Below are 13,658 nucleotides of genomic sequence, written 5' to 3' on the forward strand. Positions count from 1 at the left end.
GGCAGGTCCAACAACGCACTCCCTCACCCACATCAAGACTGTGCAACGTGTCCTATCATAGGTAGTGGGTTCTAAAAAGCCAACTCATGCACCACGAATGGATCCTGATCCTACTTCCAGGGGCCCCTTTAAGCAGATCAAGCTACACAACTTTCTCACTTATGCAGAGGGCCTAGTCCAGTCCCATGGAGGCTCCACAGCTGTTGGTCTAAAGTTCACGAGTCAGTGATTACAATACCTGCCATCATAGAGCCTTCCTCCAGTAACTGATGAAAGTAGATGCAGAGATCCACAGCCAAACACCAGGCTGAACTCCAGGAGTCCAATCGAAGAGAGAGAAGAGGGATTCTGTGAGCAAGGAGCATCAAGATTATGATGGGGAAACCCACAGAGACAACCCAACCAAACTAGTGGGAACTCACAAACACTATTCATTTTTCAATGCACAGTGGTCAGTCTTGAAATCACATAACTATCACCAGCGAAAAAGGTTGTGCACATACATTTGTATTCATATGCATCTGTTCATATTCATCCATTCTTATGTTACAATAACCTTGAAGAAAAAGAGACTCTCAACGTGAGAGTGGGGGAACATGAAAGGAGTCTGAGGGAGGGCAGCTAGGAGGGGCTGGTGAGGGGAAAAGGATGGGGAAAGTGATGCAATTCAACTTCAATTATAATTTGTTAAAATTAAGAATGAAAGACTGAATAATTATCCTTAGGAAACAATTTATTCTACATCATCCTAATTACAAAAGAAATCATATATATTCAGTCAAGATTACCGAGGGATGCTCCTAATATAGGATTTTAAAAATCAAATGGATGCTAGGTTCCTTCCTGTTACTGCTTTTGATTATTCACCTACTCAACATGATATCATTTGTAGAATTCAAAGGAGCCTATAGTTTCCCTCTGCTGACTATTTAGAAACTAGGTGTCTTGACTTACTGAGGACAAAAAGCAATGAATCAAATTCAAGTTTGTTTGTTTGTTTGTTTTTTTCTGCCCCAACTTCCCTGTGATCCCTGAGCCTCAGGTGCAGGTGTTACAGATATATCATTTGGGACTAGGCACCACATGGTCACTTTTTCTTGGCACTTTGATTGGTTGTGTGTTTCTTTAATGGTTTCTATCTGTTTCGAGATGTTTCTTTGAGGAGGAGTGAAACATACATACTCATCTACTGGTTGTTCAGAAACAGTAGTTAGCACAGACATTATATACATACAAATTACATCTGCAGACTGAGCAGGTTATATTTATATCTTTAGGGATATATAGATACACAAGGCAGTAGAAGTTATGAATTTGAGAGAGAACAGGGGAAATATTTGAAGGAGTAAAGGGAAATGAGAAAACTGGTAAGGAGAATGCAGAAGTGTAAATAGTTTACTAGAGAAAGAGACAAAATAAAGTCTTACTGATTTTTTATTAAACTACCCCCACAATCACCAAGAATAATGAAATAATTTCATTTTCCAGTAGAATTTGTGTTTAAATGTACAATTACACTTTTCTTAATATCCCTTACAAATGTAACCTTTTACAACAAGAAAGTATTGTAGAATGGCAGCTGTAAAAGGAAGAACTACATGTAACTGACCTGCTGGTGACCAAGATTATGAGTTTGTAGGAACAACATAGGAAAATAAAAAGAAACAAAAGAAGGGATTAAAATTAATGTTCTATTGTTACCATGATTAATCTGTTTTAGTAAGAAGCACCCATTCGTGCTAATATTTTTACTTAATTTTAATTTGAAATTATATGTTAAATATTAAAATTATAAAAGCATCAATAATTTGATTCATTCAGAAATTTAGAGAATTGGGTCAGCACCATAGATCTTTTTGTTGGAAACAAAATAGGTAGAACCATCTAAGTCATTAATTATTCTTTGTCAACAAGGTGAACAGAAATTTTATTATGTCCAGGTCAGTTGTGGGCCAGAGGCTATTTATTATTTTCATCAATGACTTGGATGATAGGAATGTCTGTGAACTTAGTAATTTACAGTTCTCTTTCATTGGAAAGCCTGATTAACACTTTGAATGTCAAGATCAGAATTCAGCATGACCATGATATGACCTCAACAAATTGGAGAAGTGTTTTAAGCAGCACAGCTCAATAAAACCACGACAGATACAGTCATTAAGAAAATTAGGAAGGAAATGAAAATTATAATAATGTAGCAGATATCATAATGTTGTGAATGTGGAATGTGTTTGGTAAATCAGGATTATAAAATATGATAGAATAAACAATATTGAAATGGTTTGACTAAAAAATTAAATACTAGCTATTTTGCTTGTTTTCTCTTGGTCTCTCTCCACAGCACAGTTCTATTTTTTCCTTCCTTCCTTCCTTCCTCCCTTCCTTCCTTCTTTCTGTTCTTCCTTCCTCACTTTCTTCATTCCTTCCTTCTCTCTTTCCATTTTTTCCCTTCTCCTCTCCCTCTTCCTTCTTTTCCTTCTTCTCCTCTTCTCATTACCCACCTCATGACAGAGTCATACTAAGTAACTGAGGCATCCTTAAATTATTATAGTCCAAGTTGACCCCAAATTTTTGACCTTCTGCCTTAACCTCTAGAGTGCTAAAATTGGAAGCCTAAATCTCCATGCCTAATATATTATCAAATATTCATGCATATTATCAATTATCCCAATGTCTATATTGTTTGTTACACATTCCCTTGGATAAAATTAAGCACGAGATATATTAACAAGGAAGACATGACTGTAAATTTAAATGCTGATAATTTTTTAATGTATCTTAAGTTGCAGTGGCCTTTATGCCAAGGTAAATTTGTGCTTAGGATCTGTTATTCAGAATACCTCAGTGTGTATCAGAGTATACCATTCTGTAATAGCCTATATGTCCTTCATCCTCTGTTCTGTACACATATCATTTTTATATATCTCTATAAACACCTATCTATCTGTCTGTCCACCTTCCTATGTGCCTACCTAGGCCTTTGAAGATTGTTTCCTTAAAAGAATATGTTACATATAGTGACTACATATTTTTGATAGTTGATAAAATAATTTTTATTAATTACAGTGTCATTTATCTAAAATATGAGAAAAGAGCTAAATATTAGAGATATTATCAGGCTTTATGTTTTTAGCAATTTTTAGAAGATAGTTTAATTGTTTTATTACATTTTTTAAAATTTCTGTTTTTTATCGAATAGAAAGCCAAATCTGTTAAGTGAAAATGACTTATCTGAAAACACTTTGTTCTTGTCTTATACAAAGAGTACTGTAATTAATAAAGTCTGAACAATTATATGTGACTACAATCACTTATTTTATAATTCCATACATGCAAATATAGAAATACACTATAATTAATTACATTATTGATTCTAAGTGTGATTGTTACATAAAATTTTCTTTTCAAGAGAGTGAAACTGCCAGTTTTATGTTCATCTTATTCAGAGAAAGAAGCAAAGTATATTCCATTTGATACAGATTTCTAATGTAGGAGCTGTATTGGGTAAATTGGCTTTGGGCTTTTCTAAGATTATTTTGAGACTTGTTCCAGTTTCCATTCAGTTCTTGAAGAGGGAATACACTATGCATGTTTGTCTAACATCGTAATCATCTGACAATGACTATCAAATTAAGACTGTACAATTTAATATAACTGAGCATGTGAAGAAGCCTAGGTATTGTTTGTTCTTATATTAAGTTGATTAAATCACTAATGTCTTTTACCTGAAAAGAAATTGAATCCCTAAAAACAGTGATGAGGTTCAGATACTCCACTTGATTTTAATGCTCTAGGTCCTAACACTTCTGTGGACAATGCATACTCTTCTTTTTATTTCCTCCATTTCTTTCAAGATTACCACTTGATGCAATATCATAGAAAACTATATTCATTTGTTTGAATAGTTTATGTAAGCAAGGGTTTCTACTGTAAACCAAACACAGTATCAGCATCATCTTTCCCCAGCAACAGTGATAGGGATAATCATATGTGGTGATACATTGTTCACCCCAATAACATTTGCCTGAAGACCAGAGAACAGAACAAACCACCAGATTAAACATATATACCAAGCAGTGGTGGCACACATCTATAATCCTAGCACTTGGGAGGCAGAGATCGTCTGGATTTCTGAGTTCAAAGCTACCCTGGATTACATGAGATTGAGTCAGTCTAGGAGAGAAACAGAGCCAGGCAGTGGTGGGACACACCTTTAATTCCCATACTTTGGAATCATACACCTTTAATCCCCTTGATCTCCTTTTGTTGTCTTATTGTTCTAACAAGAACTTTGAATACTTTAATGAATAGATATGGAAAGAGTGGACAGCCTTGTCTTGTTCCTCTGTTTAGTGGAATTACTTTCTGTTTCTCTCCATTTAATTTGACATTGGCTGTCGGCTTGCTGTATATTGTTTTTATTATGCTTAGGGATGTTCATTTTGTACCTGATCTCTTCAAGACTTTTATCATGAAGGGGTGTTAGATTTTGTCAACTGCTTTTTCAGCATAGAAAGAGACTATCATGTGTTTTCTTTCAATTTGTTTAATATGGTGGATCACATTGACAGGTTTTTGTTTGTTGAACCATCCTTGCACTGCTTTATCATGATGAATATCTTTTTGATGTGTTCTAGGGTTCAGTTTGCCAGTATCTTTGCAACAAAGTTTATGAGGGAAATAGGTCTGTAATTCTGTTTCTTTTAGGTCTTTTGTGTTTTTGGTATCTGGGTACCAATGGCATCATAAAAAGAATTTAGCAAAGTTCCTTCCATTTCTATTTTGTAGAATAATTTGAGGACTACTGATATTAGATCTTCTTTTAAAGTCTGATAGCATTCTGCAATGAAACCATCTGGCCCTGGGCTTTCCTTGCGTGGGAGGCTTTTAATACTTCTATTTCCATAGTTATTATAGGTCTGTTTACATTGTTTATCTGGTTTTGGTTTAATTTTGGAATGTGGTATCTATCAAGAAATTTGTCCATTTCTTTTTACATTTTCCAATTTTGTGGAGTAAAGGTTTTTCAAGTATGACCTAATGTTTGTATGGATTTCCTCAGTGTCTGTTGTACATTTTCATTTCTGGTTTTGTTAATTTGAATATTCTCTCTCTGCCTTTTAGTTAGTTTGGGTAAGGGTTTTTCTACTTGTTGATTTTCTCAAAGAACCAACTCTTTGTTTCATTGATTCCTTGTATTGTTTACTTTGTTTCTATTTTATTGATTTAAGCTCTCAGGTTTAATATTTCTTGCCATCTACACCTCTTGGGTATATTTGCTTCCTTTTGTTCTAGAGCTCTGAGGTGTACTGTTAAGTTGCTAATACAAAATTTCTCCTAATTTTTATGAAGCCATCTAGTGCTATGAACTCTCCTCTAAATGCCAATTTCATTGTGTGCCATGAGTTTGGATACGTTGTGCATTCATTTTCTTTGAATTCTAGGGAGTCTTTTATTTCTTCCTTGATCCAGTGGTAATTTGGTAGAGAGTTGTTTAGTTTTCATGACTTGTAGGCTTTCTATTTTTTGTTTTGTTTTGTTTTGTTGTGAACCAGCTTTAATACATTGTGGTCTGAGTATGTGGTCAATTTTGGAGAGGGTTCAATGAGGTACTAAGAAGAAGGCATATTCTTTGGTGTATGGCAACACATTCTGTACATATCTGTTAGGTCTATTTGAGTCATAACTTCTATTAGTTCTGACGTTTCTCTGTCTAATTTCTGTCTGGATGTGCTATCCACTGGTGAGAGTTGGCTATATTAAAGACTCCCACAATTAATGTGTGAGTTTCAATATGTGATTTTAGCTTTAGTAATGTTTCTTTTATAAATGTGGGTGCCCTTGTCCTTGGGTCATAGATGTTCAGAATTGAAACATCATCTTGATGATGAATATGGAATATCCTTCTCTTTTTATTAATTCTAGTTTGAAGTCTATTTTGTTAGGTATTAGGATTGCTACACTGGCTTGTTTCTTCAGTCCATTTGATTAGAAAATCTTTTCCCAACCCTTTACTGTGAGGTAATGTCTGTGATGTTGAGGTGGGTTTCTGTGTGCAGCACAAGGATGGATCCTGTTTTCATATCTCTTCTGTTATCCTTGTCCTTTTGTTGGTGAATTTAGTCCATTGATATTGAGAAGTATTAATGACCAGTGATTTTTAATTCCTGTTATTTTGTTGTTGTCGCCATTGTTGTTAGTGGTGGTGGTGTGTCTGTGTGTATATGTGTGTGTGTGTGTGTGTGTGTGTGTGTGTGTGTGTGTGTGTGTGTTCCGCTCTGGTGTGGGGTTATCTACTGCATGTGTTTTCATGGGTGTCTAGTTTCCTTGAGTTGGAGTTTTCCTTCTAGTACCTTCTGTAGAGTTATGTTTATGGACAGATACTGATTAAATTTGACTTTGTCATAAAGAAGTTTTTTTCTTCATCTGTGCTTATTGACAGTTTTGCTAGTTATGTAATATGGGCTGGCATCTGTGGTCTCTCAGAGTCTGAAAGAGGTCTGACCAGGCTCTGTTCACTTTTAGAATCTCCACTGAGAAGTCAGGATAGTTCTGCTAAGTCTTCATTTATATGTTACTTGGCCATTTTTCCTTCAAAGCATTTAATATTCTTTCTTTATTCTATATGTTTAGTATTTTGATTATTATGTGGTAAGGGGACTTCTTTTCTGGTTCAGTCTACTTGGTGTTCTGTAAGCTTCTTATACCTTTATAGGTATGTCCTTCTTTTAAAGAAAATTTTCTTCTGTGATTCTGTTGAACATATTTTCTGGGCCTTTCAGCAGGGATTCTTCTCCTTCTATTCATAATATTCTTAGGTTTTGTCTTTTCAAAGTGCCCCAATTTCCTGGATATTTTGTGTTTGGAATTTTTTAGATTTAACATTTTATTTGACCAATGAATCTATTTCCTTTATAATCTTGAATGCTGAGATTCTCTTTCCTGTTTTTTGTTTGTTTGTTTGTTTGTTTTGTTTTTTGTATTTTGTTGGTTATGCTTGATTCTGTAGTTCCTGTTTACTTACCCAGGTAATTTTCTGTTTGTTATTTTTTATTACTTCTATTTCCATTTTCAGGGCTTTAGAAGTTTTATTTGTTTGTGTAAGCTATTTATTGTTTCTTGGCATTCTTTAAGAGATTTATTTCTTTATTCCATTTTTTTTTGGTTGTATCTTCCTCCATTTCTTTAAGGGAGTTTTGCATTTCCTCTTTAAGTACCTCTATCCCCTTCATAAAGTTATTTTTTTCTTTTCTTTTCTTTATTATTAAGAAATTTTCTATTTACTTTACATATCAACCACAGATCCCTCTTTCTCTCTTCCCACCCCTTGGTGTTCTCCCCAACCCACATCCCATCCCCACAATTTTCAAGTCAAGGTCTCCCATGGGGAGTTAGCAGAGCCTAGTATACTCAGCTGAGGCAGGTCCAAGCCCTTTTCCCCTGCACCAAGGCTGTACAAAGTGTCACACCCTAGGCACTGGGCTCCACAAAGCCTGCCCATGCACCAGGGATGGATCCCTATCCTCCTGTCTGGGGGCTCCCCAAACAGTTCAAGCTAAACAACTATCTCCCATATCCAGAGGGCCTAGTCTAGTACTATTGGGACTCCACAGCTATTAGTCATGGGTTTCCTCTAGTGTGGCTAGTCATCTCTGCATGTTTTTTTTTTTTTTTTCATTATGATCTGAATGTCCCCTGCCCACAGAATACCTTCTCTCTCTCGTTGATTGGATTCTCAGAGCTCAGTCTGTTGCCCGGCTATGGATCTCTGCATCTGCTTCCATCAGTCACTGGATGAAGGCTCTATGATGACAATCAGGGTATTCACTAATCCAGTCACCAGAATAGACCAGTCTGGGCATCCTCTTGACCATTGCCAGTAGTCCAAGGTGGTGTCATCATTGTGGATTCCTGAGAACTTTCCCTGCACCCTGCTTCTTCCTATTCCCATGATGTCTTCACTTATCATGGCATCTCTTTCCTTGCTCTCCCACTCTGTCCCTGATCCAGCTCAAACCTCTCATTTCCTTATGTTCTTGTCCCCCATTCTTTGCCCTCCATTACCCGTCACACACAAGCTTCCAGTTTGCTCATGTAGATCTCATCTATCTCTCCTTTGTTGGGCTATCTATGTGTCCCTCTTAGGGTCCTCCTTGTTAGCTAGCTTCTCTGGAGCTGTGGGTTGTAGTCTGGTTATACTTTTCCTTACATCTAGTATCCACTTATGAGTGAGTATATACCATGTTTGTCCTTCTGAGTCTGGGTTACCTTACTCAGGATGATATTTTCTAGTTCCATCCATTTGCCTGAAAATTTCATGATATCATTGTTTTTTTTTTGTTTGTTTGTTTGCTTTTTACTGCTGAGTAGTACTCCATTGTGTATATGTACCACATTTTCTTTATCCATTCTTTGTTTGAAGGGCATCTAGGTTATTTCCAGGTTCTGGCTATTATGAATAATGCTGCTATGAACATAGTTGAGCATGTGTGCTGGTGGTATGATTGAGCATTCCTTGGGTATGTGCCAAAGAGTGTTATAGCTGGGTCCTGAGGCAGAATGATTCCAAATTTTCTGAGAAACTGCCATACTGATTTCCAGAGGCTGTACAAGTTTGTATTCCCACTAACAATGGAGGAGTGTTCCCCTTACTCCACATCCTCTCCAACATAAGCTATCCTCAATGTTTTTGAACATAGCCATTCTGACAGGTGTAAGATGGTTTCTCATACGGAAAAACAAAAACCCAGGATAGCTAAAAGAATCCTGTATAATAAAGCAACCTCTGGAGACATCATGATCCCTGACCTTGAGCTTTACTATAGAGCTATAGTAATAAAATCACTTGGTACTGGCATAAATGTCAACATGTGGACCAATGGAATTGAACTGAAGACCCTGACATTAAACCACACACCTATGAACATCTGATTTTTTTTTTTTTTTCGAGACAGGGTTTCTCTGTGTAGTTGTGCGCCTTTCCTGGAACTTGCTTTGTAGACCAGGCTGGCTTCAAACTCACAGAGATCCACCTGCCTCTGCCTCCCAAGTGCTAGGATTAAAGGCATGTGCCACCACTGCCTGGCAAACATCTGATTTTTGACTATGAAGCCAAAACTGTACCATGGAAAAAAGAAAGCATTTTCAGCAAATAATGCTGGCATAACTGGATGTCAACACATACACAATTGCAAATAGATCCATATCTGTTGCCATGCACAAAACTCAACTCCAAGTGGATCAAAGACCTCAACATAAAACCAGTTACACTGAACTTGATAGAAGAGAAAGTAGGAAGTAATCTTGAATGCACTGGCACAGGAGAACACTTCCTAAATATAACACCGGTAGCATAGACACTGAGAGTGACAATTAATAAATGGGACCACCTGAAACTGAGAAGCTTTTGTAGAGCAAAGAACACAGTCAACAAGACAAAATGACATCCTACAGAATGGGAAAAAATCTTCATCAACCCCATATCTGAAAGAGGACTGATCTTCAAAATATCTAAAGAACTCAAAAAGCTACATATCAAAATACCAAACAATCCAATAAAAAAAAATGGGCTACAGAGCTTAACAGAATTCTCTACAGAAGAATCTCAAATGGTTGAAATACATTTAAGGAATTGCTCAACATCCTTAGTCCTCAGGGAAAATGCAAATCATAAAGTTATTTTTAAGATTATTTTCTTGTGGTTCAGCTGTGTTGGAATGCTCAGGTCTTACTGTCATAGGATACCCGAGTTCTGATGGACACATATTGCCTTTTCTGTTATTGTGTTTTTATACTGGCATTTAGATTTCTGGATTTGGGGTGATTATAGGTCTAGGTATTGATTCTTTCTTTGTCTTTGTGGGATGGGTGTTTGGTTCCTTGGTTTCTGTTTCTTCTTTTGTCTTCTGGCATAAGTGTCCAAGGGTTCTGGTGACTGATGAGTCTTCAGGTCTATTAGGGTGTCTCCACTGGGGTTTTGAAGGACTTGGCTCCCTTGTTCTAGTTTGGCCTCCAGTAATGCTGGAGTTTTCTTTAGTCTCTAGATCCAGCTTGTCCTACAGTAAAGCCCGAGTCTTCTAGGTTTCCTATGACAAACCTGGTCTCTGGTATTGCTGCTAGGGCTGTTCTTTCTGATAGTACAGACTGTATGTGGGTCTATGGCATCTGTTCTTCTTACTGGTATAGACTGTGTCTGGGCCTATGGAGTCTGTGGAATTCTGCCTTGGCTTGTGTGACCTGGGCCCATTCTAGCTGATATAGTCTATGCCTCGGTGGTTGAAACACACTGGTATTGGGGATAGGGGCTCAGTAGCAGCAGGGCCATGGATCAACTCTGATGGCTTTGACATGGGGAATCATTGTGGTGGACACAATCCAGGGAGGGGTATGGTCCTGCTGTTAGGTGGGTCACTCACCCTTTCTGGCTGGTGTGGCCTGGGCCTGCTTAGTACAAATTTTCTGGGGTTTAGAGGAGGGCACAGCCAGCTATGGGGCTGGGGATTAGCTGGGACTAGTTGAAAGGGACAGACTCCAGGTGAGGGTGTAATTCAACTTGTAGGTATGCCACTCACCCATTCTGGCTGGTGTTTTCTGTGCCTTAGTGGCTGAAGTCTTCTGGGATTTGGGGTGGGGTTCCAGAAGGATCAGGGCCAGGGATCACTTGGGATGGTTTGGGGCTGGGAAAGGGTTGCAGTGGACAGAATGGGGTTGAGGGTACAGTTCTAATTCTAGGCAGGTCACTCACCCTGGTGGATAGTGAAATACCATATTTTTCTATACAATGTTTTCTTTACTGAGTTCAATTAAAAGAAAGTCATATTAAATTGTATCACTGTGGCTTATTCTATAGGATTCTTTAGGAATTCCTAAATCTCAGCATTGATCATATGGCAATAAAATCATATCTTTGAATTTGGGTCAATTAATTTTACATCAAAGAAAAATAAGATTTATTATTCTGAACAATCTTAAACATTTACAAAATAATTTTAGGCATCTATAACTACTACTAATATTATCTATATATGCCTACATATGATACTATTATCTAGTTCATATTATTGTAGTCAACTTTCATTGCTCTTACAAATACTTGAGCTAAATCAAATGAAAAATAAGAAAGCCTTATCCAGAACTGGTGCTGTAGATCTATCCTTGCTGGTACTCAGGTTGCCAAGTCAGGGGAAACATAACTTCAAGCTTTATTTCTGCTACAGAGTGACTTGAAGGTCAGCTTGGTCAACTTAGTAAGACACTATCTCATGCTAAGAAGTGAGCTGGTGATATAGCACAGAGGAAGAGAATTTGTCACACATGCATAAGGCTCTCATATACAGAAAAAAGGCAGAAGGGTTTATTACTGCCTGATTATTTTCAATACTTTGGGCACCTTGTAGCTCAGTGCACCTTTGGGAACATGTAACATTGGAGGACACTCATTTGCCTCATTTCTGAGAATCAATAAAGAAAGACAAGATTAGTCTTAGATGCCCACCAATGTCTCTTTTCCAATGACTTAGGACTTCTCTGTGTGCCCTTCTTAAATACTCTGCCATCTCCCAATAACTACAAACTAGGCAGCTAGCCTTTAGCATAATGATATTGTGGGGGAATTCAGGAAGATAACTACAGCAAGATTATCTCATTGTAGAAAATATAAAGGTATTTTGAAAAGAAATTGACTTTAAAGAGATTTAAAGGGCTAGCACTTTGTTTTTTTTTTTTTGCATTTCAGACATTAATTAAAGAAATTAAAAATAATTTCAGAGATAAATATTCTGGTCCAAGTTTAAGGAGTGAGGTGAGCTCTAAGTGCAGTCTTCTGTGCTCATTACCCCCAAAACAAGGGCTAGGAAGCTTACCCAGTGGGAAAATTGTTTGTAAATAGGAAGAACAAGACCCAAGTTCAGTGCCCAGGGCCCATATGAATTTGGAACCTACAATTGATCCAAGAAGTTGGGATGCAGAGGCAAGCTGATTCTGGAACTGGCTAATTGGAGAGACTAACCCAAAGTGAGATCCAGGTTGAATGACATATCCTGTCTCAAAAAACCAGTGGGATAACTAACAAAGGAAGAGCTTTGGTGGAACGTGGGGTGAGTTTAGACCACTTCGATCTTTTTTGTGTGAGTTTCTGTTTTTTATTTGTGTTTGATTTTTTTTCCGTTTTGGGGTTGGTGTTGGTACTTTTATTATTTATTTGAGAGTTTTGGTCTTTATATAATAGGTTTGATCATAATTGTTTTATGGAATAGAGGGTTTTTTTTTTATGAATTCCAGGCTGTCTTTGAACTAGATATGTAGTCCAAATTTACCTCAAACTTTATTTTAGTGCCTCAGTCCCCATTCTTGGATCATATATCTGTGTAATCATTCCCAGCTGGACTTCTCAACTGATGGCTTGGTACTCATACAGCTCCTAATTTTACAAAATTCTGTATATGAAAATGGCAGAGAATCTTGTCTTCTGCATTCTTTTAGCTAAATCAGTCACACAAAAGATTAAGACACAGAGAATTTCAATTTCTTAGTAGTAGAGGTGTGTCAGTTGTGGCCACCTTTAGTTAATCAATGTTCACATCTTACCTATTAAAGAGTGTGTAACCTTGTGTCCTCTCTAGGTGAAATCCCCCATGTATCCTCACTGCTATGTACATGCAAGGCTTTCTTAATACATCATTAATTAATCCATCTTATCACCAGACTGACTTTGCTAAAGCTATTGAGCAAATTTTTACTTAATAGAAAAGTAGCCATGCCTTATCATTTCTGTGAGCTTTCTCCTGCTTAGTTATATAAAACCTCTTGTAAATTTTTCAACTATCCCAAACAGTTATCTGAATGTACTTACTGGATTAACTATTTAAAATTCTAGGAAGAAAATAATTTGTTCCAAATGCTCAGCTATGCTCACTTTTCAGGATGTTGAAATTTATTTGAAGCCTATATAGATAACAAGTTATTGCAAGGTAAAAATGACCAATGTTTTGTTTGTAATCTAATACTATATATTATTTATAGAGGAAGTCATAGGAATGGCAATATATTTCTTATAAAATGCAGGGGCCAGAAACAAGTGGGCTATTGTTTCCAAATAATAAAAAATTCTATCCCCCAAATCTCTACACTGCTACAGAGTCTTTCAGAAATAAAGATGAAATAGTGACATTAAATGAAACAAAAAAGTGAAATTTGGAGAGCCTTCAAAGGATAAATTCCTGAATAATTACAAAGTTCTTAGACAGAAAGAAAGTGCTGTCTAAGGAGACATGGAACACCGAGAAGGAAAGAGGAATGGACACAATGGTCGCTGCCCAGAGAGAGTCTCTGTACTTGGGAGGTTACGGTATGAGGATTTTGAGTTAGAAGGTAGCTCGAATCTTATGCATGTACCACTTCAGCTGTCATGGAAGCAGGACCAGCAAAAGGCAGCTGGCTTCATTTGAAGAATGGTGGAAATTGTATTTGTTATTCCCACTGAACAAGATTATAGACCGTTATCCAAACTCTTTGGTGAAATTAAGCAAGCTTTATTTTCTGTCAAACAGGGCTATCTCCCTGAAGCAGCACCTAACACAGGAAAGGTGAGGTTTATATTAGCTCCATAACTGCAAGGCTGTGGAGTTTTCAAGGGTTTTTGTTTATGTAGGAACCTGGCA

Source organism: Onychomys torridus, chromosome 2, assembly GCF_903995425.1.
Source record: "Onychomys torridus chromosome 2, mOncTor1.1, whole genome shotgun sequence".
Lineage (NCBI taxonomy): Eukaryota > Metazoa > Chordata > Mammalia > Rodentia > Cricetidae > Onychomys > Onychomys torridus.